Here is a 9,699-nt window from a genome sequence, read left to right on the forward strand (position 1 = left end):
CTACCAAACAATCTCATTCCAACCAGATTTCGCATACAGTGAAATAGCACATATTATAACACATGTATAATACATTCAAACATCCAATTATCACCAATACGTGATCAATATAATCATTATGCATCAATCCTCCCAAAACCTAACAATTCTACAACCTGAGCATAACCCAATTGATCCGAATAACATGATCAAATCCTATCCTACCACCTATAATCCCATAATAGAAGATAAACGGAAGAGTCCCCCCTTACCTGAAGGTTGATTCTTCGTTCTTCCTCGGTCGCACTTCTCCGCTCCTCTTCTCTTTTCACGTTCAGACTTCTTTTCCCAAAATGCTGTAACCCTCTCTATTCCACAACTCCTCCTATTTTATTAAAATTGAAATAAACTTATTTTAATTAGTAATAGGGCCTATCAATGCACCCCCTCTTTACTAACTACAACACAAGCCCAATTGCTTAATTCTTCATAGTCTTCCATAATTCCAAATAATTCCCCATAATTTATTTAAATTAATTAAATTAAATTATGAAAATAGATAGAGTGTTACAACTCTCCCCCACTAAATAGTTTTCGTCCTCGAAAACATACCTTAGGCAAATAAATCTGGATAGGAATCCTTCATCTGACTTTCCAGTTCCCAAGTCACATTCCCACCTGCTGGTCCTCCCCAAGCTACTCTGACCAACGCTATCTCCTTGCCACGCAATTGTTTCACCTTTCGATCTTCAATCCTCATGGGCAAGGTCTCAACTGTCAGATTATCTTTTACCTGTACATCATCGACTTGGATCACATGAGATGGATCAGCAATGTACTTCCTCAACTGTGATACGTGGAATACATCATGCAAATTCGCCAGCGTCGGTGGCAACGCAATACGATACGCCACTTCTCCCACCCTCTCCGTAATCTGGAACGGACCAATGAATCGCGGAGTCAACTTCCTTGATTTCAGTGCTCTACCAACACCAGTTGTAGGAGTCACCCTCAAGAACACATGATCTCCTTCTTGAAATTCAAGTGTCCTCCTTCTTTTATCATGATAACTCTTCTGACGACTCTGAGACGTCCTCATCTTCTCCTGAATCATCTTGATCCTTCCTGTTGTCTCCTGAACAATTTCCGGTCCAATCACGGCACTTTCGCCAGATTCGTACCAACATAAAGGCGTTCTACACTTCCGACCATACAAAGCTTCAAACGGAGCCATACCAATACTCGAGTGAAAACTATTATTGTAAGTAAATTCGATCAAGGGTAGATAACTATCCCAAGCACCGCCCTTTTCCAATACACAAGCACGCAACAAATCTTCTAGTGATTGAATGGTTCTTTCTGTCTGTCCATCCGTCTGCGGATGATAAGCAGAACTCAATCTCAGCTTAGTACCCAAAGCCTTCTGCAAACTTTCCCAGAATCTGGATGTAAACCTTGGATCTCTATCCGACACGATACTCGAAGGAATACCATGTAAACTCACTATCTTCTCAATATACAATTGAGCCAGCTTCTCCATTGGGTAATCCATTCTCATTGGTATAAAATGGGCAGACTTTGTCAACCTGTCTACAATAACCCAAATAGCTTCACAATTCTTCACCGTCCTCGGCAAACCGGAAACAAAATCCATAGATATACTATCCCACTTCCATTCTGGAATAAATAACGGCTGCATAGCTCCATACGGTTTCTGATGCTCAATCTTCGACTTCTGGCAAGTCAGACACGCATAGACAAATTCAGCTATTTCCTTTTTCATTCCAGGCCACCAAAACAGCTTCTTTAAGTCATGATACATCTTGGTAGCACCAGGATGAATACTCAATCCGCTACGATGTCCTTCTTCAAGAATACTCTTCCTCAATTCGGCAACATCAGGAACACAAACACGATTACCAAACCTCATTATACCATTCTCGTCGATTCTGAATTCACCTCCTTTATCTTGATTAATCAGGGCCAACTTATCAACCAACTCTACGTCCGTCTTCTGACCTTCTCGGATTTCCTCAAGAATACTACTAGTCAGCTTCAGCATACCCAATTTAACACTGGTAGGAGTGTCTTCACATACTAAACTCAAATCTCGGAATTGCTCAATTAAATCCAATTCTCTCACCATAAGCATAGACATATGCAAGGACTTCCTACTCAATGCATCGGCAACAACATTTGCTTTACCCAGATGATAATTCAGTTCAAAATCATAATCCTTGAGAAATTCTAGCCATCTTCTTTGTCTCATATTCAACTCTTTTTGGTCAAAGAGGTACTTCAAACTCTTGTGATCACTAAATACTTCAAACCTTGAACCATATAGGTAATGCCTCCACAACTTCAACACAAATACCACTGCTGCTAACTCTAAGTCATGAGTCGGATAGTTTCTCTCATGCACCTTGAGTTGTCTCGACGCATAAGCGACTACCTGTTGATTCTGCATCAGTACACCTCCTAATCCTGACAACGAAGCATCACAATAAACAACAAAAGATTCCGCCGGATTCGGCAAAATCAAGATCGGCGCACTAGTCAACCTCTTCTTCAACTCTTGGAATCCTTCTTCACATTTCGAATCCCAAACAAACGCTTGACCCTTCCTAGTCAACTTAGTTAACGGTAATGCTAACTTTGAAAAACCTTCAATGAACTTTCTATAGTAACCCGCCAAACCAAGGAAACTACGGATTTCGGAAACTGACCTCGGAGCTTCCCATTGAGACACTGCTTCTACTTTCGTTGGGTCAACGGCAATACCATCCTTAGAAATTACATGCCCAAGAAAGCTCACTTCGTTTAACCAGAACTCACACTTTGACAGTTTTGCAAAAAGTTTCTTTTCCTTCAATAGTTCTAATACCACTCTAAGATGATCCGCATGCTCTTTTTCATTCTTAGAATATATTAAAATATCATCAATAAATACTACTACGAACTGATCCAGAAAAGGATGGAAGATCCTATTCATATACTCCATGAAAACCCCCGGCGCATTGGTTACCCCAAATGGCATCACTGTATATTCGTAATGACCATACCTCGTTCTAAATGCCGTTTTCTGAATATCGTCCGTCTTCACCCGAATCTGATGATATCCCGACCTCAAGTCAATTTTGCTGAACACACATGCTCCAACTAGTTGATCCATCAAGTCATCAATCCTCGGCAAGGGATACCGATTCTTGATAGTAACCTTGTTGAGTTGTCTGTAATCCACACACAACCTCATTGAACCTTCTTTCTTCTTCACTAGTAACACCGGTGCACCCCACGGTGAGACACTAGGACGAATAAATTTCTTCTCAAGTAAATCTTCCAATTGACTCTTCAACTCATTCAATTCCGATGCTGACATACGATAAGGTGCCATCGACACAGGATTAGTTCCAGGAATTAGTTCAATAGCAAATTCTACTTCCCTCTCTGGCGGCAATTCTCTTACATCTTCTGGAAAGACTTCTGGAAATTCACATACTACCGGTAAGTCACTACTCACCGCTTTCTTTTTCACTTCCATGGATGCAATCAACATGAACACGGCAGCTCCGTCCTTCATTGCTTCATCCACTTGTCTAGCCGTCATCTCTAAGTCCTCAACAATGACGTCTTCAGGGAAAATAACCGTTTTCGTGAAACAGTTGATATGAACCCGATTAAATTGCAACCAATTCATACCCAATATAACATCAAGTTGTTCCAACGGAAGGCACACTAAGTCCATTCCGAATTCTCTACCAAAAATATCAATTGGACAGTTCAAACAAGCGAACGAAGTAGTCACTGAACCCGACGCAGGAGTGTCAATGACCATACTTCCATTAATCTCAGATATTTCCAAATTCAGTCGTTTAGCACAATCCAATGAAATAAACGAGTGAGTTGCCCCAGTATCTATTATTGCAATTAAAGGAGTGCCATGGATAAAACACGTACCTTTAATCAACCGATCATCTGGAGTAGTCTCTGAACCAGATAAGGCGAACACCTTACCACCAGCTTGATTCTTCCTCGGCTTAGGACACTTAGGACTGATATGACCTTCTTCCCCGCAGTTGAAACAAGTTACAGTGTTCCCTTTGCACTCGATAGCAATGTGACCTGCCTTCCCACATCTATAGCACTTCTTTTCCTCACTCTTGCATTCGTGAATGCGATGTCCAGGTTCTCCACACTTGAAGCACTTGATAGGGGCACTAGAGTCTCCCCCACTAGGCTTCTTCCAACCTCCAGCCTTCTGGTTACCCTTACCATACGGCTTACCACGATCCATATGCTTTTTCCCTTTCCTGTCGACTAACTCGCGAGAGTGCGACGACTTCAGCTTAATATTGTCCTCTTCAAAGATTCGGCTGCAGTCAACCAAATCGACAAACCTGCGAATCCTCTGGTATCTGATACCCTGTTTAATCTCATCGCGGAGACCATTCTCAAACTTAACACACTTCGAGAATTCACTAGCCTCATCATTATTGTAGTGGACATAATACTTTGCTAGCTCAACAAACTTGGACGCATACTCCGGCACAGTCATGTTACCTTGTGTCAGCTCCAAAAATTCAATCTCTTTCCTGCCTCTAACATCCTCAGGAAAGTACCTCCGCAAGAATTCTCTCTTGAACACAGCCCAAGTGATTGCAACACCTGCAGCTTGCAGTTCGTCCCTACTAGCCATCCACCAATCATCAGCTTCTTCAGACAGCATGTGAGTCCCATATCTCACCTTCAGATTTTCGTCACAATCAATCACCCGGAAGATCCTCTCAATCTCTTTCAGCCACTTCTGGGCGCCTTCGGGATCGTGAGTGCCTTTGAACAACGGAGGGTTGTTCCTCTGAAAACTATTCAGCTGCCTGTCAGCACCAATTCCAGCTCCATTGGCATTCCCTCCCAGCACACCAGCAATCATGCCCAGAGCCTCAGCGATAGCGTCATCGTTTCTTCCTCCTCTTCCGGCCATTGTTCTGCTAAATATCAAACAATATCTATTAGAACAAGAAGTATCGACAGTGTCAACCTTACACTAATCGTATACGAGGGATTAACCGACACTAAGACTCTGACTCAAACGACCGACAATGCTCTGATACCACTATTGTAACACCCTTCTAATACCCCGCATAAATAACAAATAATAATCAGAGTAAACATGAAAAAGGGCATTACAACTTCCAAATAATTAAACAATAATACTCATGTCATGCCATAAAAGAGAACGTCAATCAAATTTATTCAGATCATCATGTTTAACACAGCGGAATTACTTTAACATCTGAATAACCAACAGCCAAGTCACAGACTTAAGGCGTTAACATAAAATCCATCCAAAAACAAAAGTTTAACAAGTAACTCTAAACGACGCCCCCAGTGTTACACGACCAGAGCATGACACGGACCCAACTGACTCTAACGAACTACTTGACGAGCTAATCCTCACCAAGTACGAGAGCTACTCCTTAATCTGAAAAATAACAACAGTAAGGGTGAGTCTCATTCACATTTAACTAATGTTATAAGATATAGATAATAAAATATCATTTCACATGCAATTCACCCAATTACAGTTATGATCAGATTCAAACATACAATCAGTAAGCAAACAACCAAATTAACACATGTTATAACATTGGACAATCTTCCATTCATGTTATAACATCAAAACAGCCTAATGCAATGCAACTACATGCATGTGGTACCAAAATCTGGGATAACCCAACTCACCGACCCACCATCGTCAAGGATACGGCAACACCCACTCACTAATTCCACACAATGGGAATTAGCTACCACTGATCCACCATCGTCAAGGACCAGCCACCAAATGATTATGAATGCATGCATCAACCATAACATGCTCATCACCCACACACATCGATCAATGTCATAATCATCAATAAAGCGCATATTTCATACCAACAATATATGTATAATAAACACCAGTTATAACCACAACATCATACAGGTAAGACATTCATTAGTGTACCTATAAGCATATCCCACCACAACAAATAAGATCGATTGTTTTTAAAATGATTCAAACCACAGTTCAAAACACCATTTGATTGTATAAATTATTTGATTAGCTTCACTGTGCTCGAAACGGCACCAAAATCCGGTTTACGGTTTAAAAGTTACACCTCTTTAAAACTTTTCAAAATGGACAGTCGCAACAACTAACAGCACGCGGCGCCACACACGGTTCGCGGCGCGGAACGAATAGGAACAACGCCTTCGCGGCGCAAACAAGGTTTCGCGGCGCGGAACGAGAAGAAACTACGCCTTCGCGGCGCGGCCATACCCTCGCGGCGCGTACTGAGCACAACAACACTTCCTGGCCTTCTGCCACGCAGTTCGCGGCGCCAACTCCTGGACGCGGCGCGAACTGGCGATTTCCTGCGCTCCGAATAGCAGAAATCAGCCTGCGATTTCGTCCCTCTTTCACCGAATCACTACCAAACAATCTCATTCCAACCAGATTTCGCATACAGTGAAATAGCACATATTATAACACATGTATAATACATTCAAACATCCAATTATCACCAATACGTGATCAATATAATCATTATGCATCAATCCTCCCAAAACCTAACAATTCTACAACCTGAGCATAACCCAATTGATCCGAATAACATGATCAAATCCTATCCTACCACCTATAATCCCATAATAGAAGATAAACGGAAGAGTCCCCCCTTACCTGAAGGTTGATTCTTCGTTCTTCCTCGGTCGCACTTCTCCGCTCCTCTTCTCTTTTCACGTTCAGACTTCTTTTCCCAAAATGCTGTAACCCTCTCTATTCCACAACTCCTCCTATTTGATTAAAATTGAAATAAACTTATTTTAATTAGTAATAGGGCCTATCAATGCACCCCCTCTTTACTAACTACAACACAAGCCCAATTGCTTAATTCTTCATAGTCTTCCATAATTCCAAATAATTCCCCATAATTTATTTAAATTAATTAAATTAAATTATGAAAATAGATAGAGTGTTACAGTTTCTACTTTCTAAGTTTTGGAGTTTGGTTCTAGATGCGTGTTTTGCTGAAAGGAAGGAAGTGTAAACAAAGAGGGAGAATGATTGGACGATACAAAATTTGAAATTATTGATAGTTGGAATAAAAGATTTAGAGCGTAATTATATCCATTTGTTCGGTTCATCGGTTCTTAAAAACTAAAACCAATAACTGAATCAAATCATAACGGTTCTGTTCAATTTTATAATCGAACCAAAAACAATCGATTTTATTTTGGTTTGAATTGTCGGTTTAATTGGTTTTTTCAGATCCCCTTACACCCCGATCAACATTAATAGATTTAACATCCATAGACACAATAGTATTAGGTACAACGTCAATGTGCACCATTGCTGCAACCATTATAAATATAATCAAATTTAAGTTCAACTTGAAAATAGTCTGAAATTAAACTTCTGAAACAACATATATGCAAGATAATATAGAAGTTAAATTTCAAACACAACATTCATTTTTAACTAGTTAAACCAGATTCTTACAAACAAAAAGGAAGGAAATACATGTACATTACCTTAAATTTCAACTTCTTTTACTTGTTTTATAAATTGACCAATATGGTTTTGAAGTACAAAATTTGATTGAGAATGAAAGAAGAGTTTTGCAGGGTTTTGGAAGTATGATGGTAGGATCATGAAATGAAGAGCACATGCAAAGCTGGTTAAATATTTATTTTTCCACTTGATAATTTCGAAAGTTAACTTTTGTATTATCCGCTGATAGTTCTGAAAAATAAACACACTATCATGATTTTAAAATGTATTCAGGAAATAGTCTAAAACTTAACCTATAGATTCACTCTCCCACCTGTACGAAAGTTAACTTTCGTACTATTTTTAAAAAAATAAGAATGATTCACTTAGAGTGTGTTTGGATTGGCGGTGGACAGAACTGATTCTAACATAATTGAATTTGGTAAAATTGATTTTATCATAATTGATTTATGTTTGGATACATTTATGTAAAAGTGAGTTGAACAATAAATTTCAGTGTAAAAATCATCCAAAATCAATTCTGGAGGTAGAAACTACAAATTCTAGCTTCAAGTAGAATTAATTATGGAGACATAATCTATCAAATATGCACTTACTAAGTATTTTGATGCGCATAATTAATTTTGTATTTTATTCCAAAAACATTTTAGAATTTTTTAAAGGTGATTATTCACCACTAAAAAAAAAAGAAAAGAGCACTCTAAAAGAAAATTATCTAGCCAACTCAATTCGATCAATTGAAATATCTGCCAACCAATATGAACAAAAATGGTCCATATACAAGTAGAGCTGTCAAATGGCCCGGCCCGGCCCAGCCCGCTTCGGCCCGGTGGGCCAACGTGTTTTAATGGGCTGGCCCGACCCAGCCCAATTGCTAAATGGGCCACATAAAATGAGCCTGGCCCATTTTCAAAGGCCCGTGCGGCCCGATGGGTCAGCCCGGCCCGTATTTCAATATTATAGTTTTAATTTTATAAAAAAGATGTAATGGATAAATGCAATACAACATAAGTAAAAAGTCATCATAAACGTATATAAGTGATGTTTAAAATATTTATCCACAAATATGTATATGAATACCACAAAATCATCCATATAAAAGTATAAAGTAACTTAATATTATCACCAATACTTAACAAATTTTTTCTACATCTCACAACCATTTCCTTGATCACATCATTTTGAAAATATATGTTGATCCTCTTTAACTTTTCTTTATGACTTGAAAACACATTTATAAAATCATATATTATCTCAATCTTTTTTCTCCAAAATTTACCAAAATCTTTTTTTAATGGGTCAGCCCGAAGCCCGCTTGGCCCGGTCCGGCCCAGCCCATAAAAAACTTAGACCCGGTGGGCTGGCTCAAAAAGACAGAGTCGTCTTTTTTTAAGGTATTTTGCGGCCCGACCCGCACTAAATTATAGGGCTTATGGGCCGGCCCAATGGACCGATCCCATTTTGACAGCTCTATATACAAGTACCACCGACGACGTGTATAGTTTGGAGTTAGATTAATCCATAATATAAGTCAGCTTAAAATAATACTATAGCCATGGATATACGATCATGTATTATACAACCTTAATTCTTAAAATACTATAAATTAAAGACTTAAAAAAACACCAATAATTGTTTCAATAGGTTCTTGTTGTGCTATGCAGTGTCTTGTTATGGACTATGGAAGACCTTGGCAATGATGCACACAGTTACCTACCTTCTAGAATAATGTCACCACAAATACAAAATAGTCCACACAAAAAAAAAAAAAACAGGAAAGTTGTTCTTGTTTGTATTCACCTAATTTCAAATAACGTGTTTATTTTTTGTTTTTTTTACCGATTTAGTTTATATATTTTAAATTAAGTGAATGTGAAAGATAGGATAATTGCGAAAAATACAAATCTTTAAATAAGTTGAAAAGTACTCCACTAAAATACAATATACACCACTAGTACATGTCTCTATTAATGATGAGAGGTGAAGGACCCTATGTTAAACAATCATTTACGATCCTATGGAAGTTTTATTTATTTTTTTAATCAGCAAATGATACTTTCATGCTAAATAAAGAAGCATATCTTTATAGAAATTTAGCAAAGTTGACTATGTTAAGAGGTCATTAACTATCATTAAATTAAATCGAGATTTTTTAATAGTAATATGTT

The sequence above is a fragment of the Vicia villosa genome, linkage group LG6, assembly GCF_029867415.1.
Source record: "Vicia villosa cultivar HV-30 ecotype Madison, WI linkage group LG6, Vvil1.0, whole genome shotgun sequence".
Taxonomy (NCBI): domain Eukaryota; kingdom Viridiplantae; phylum Streptophyta; class Magnoliopsida; order Fabales; family Fabaceae; genus Vicia; species Vicia villosa.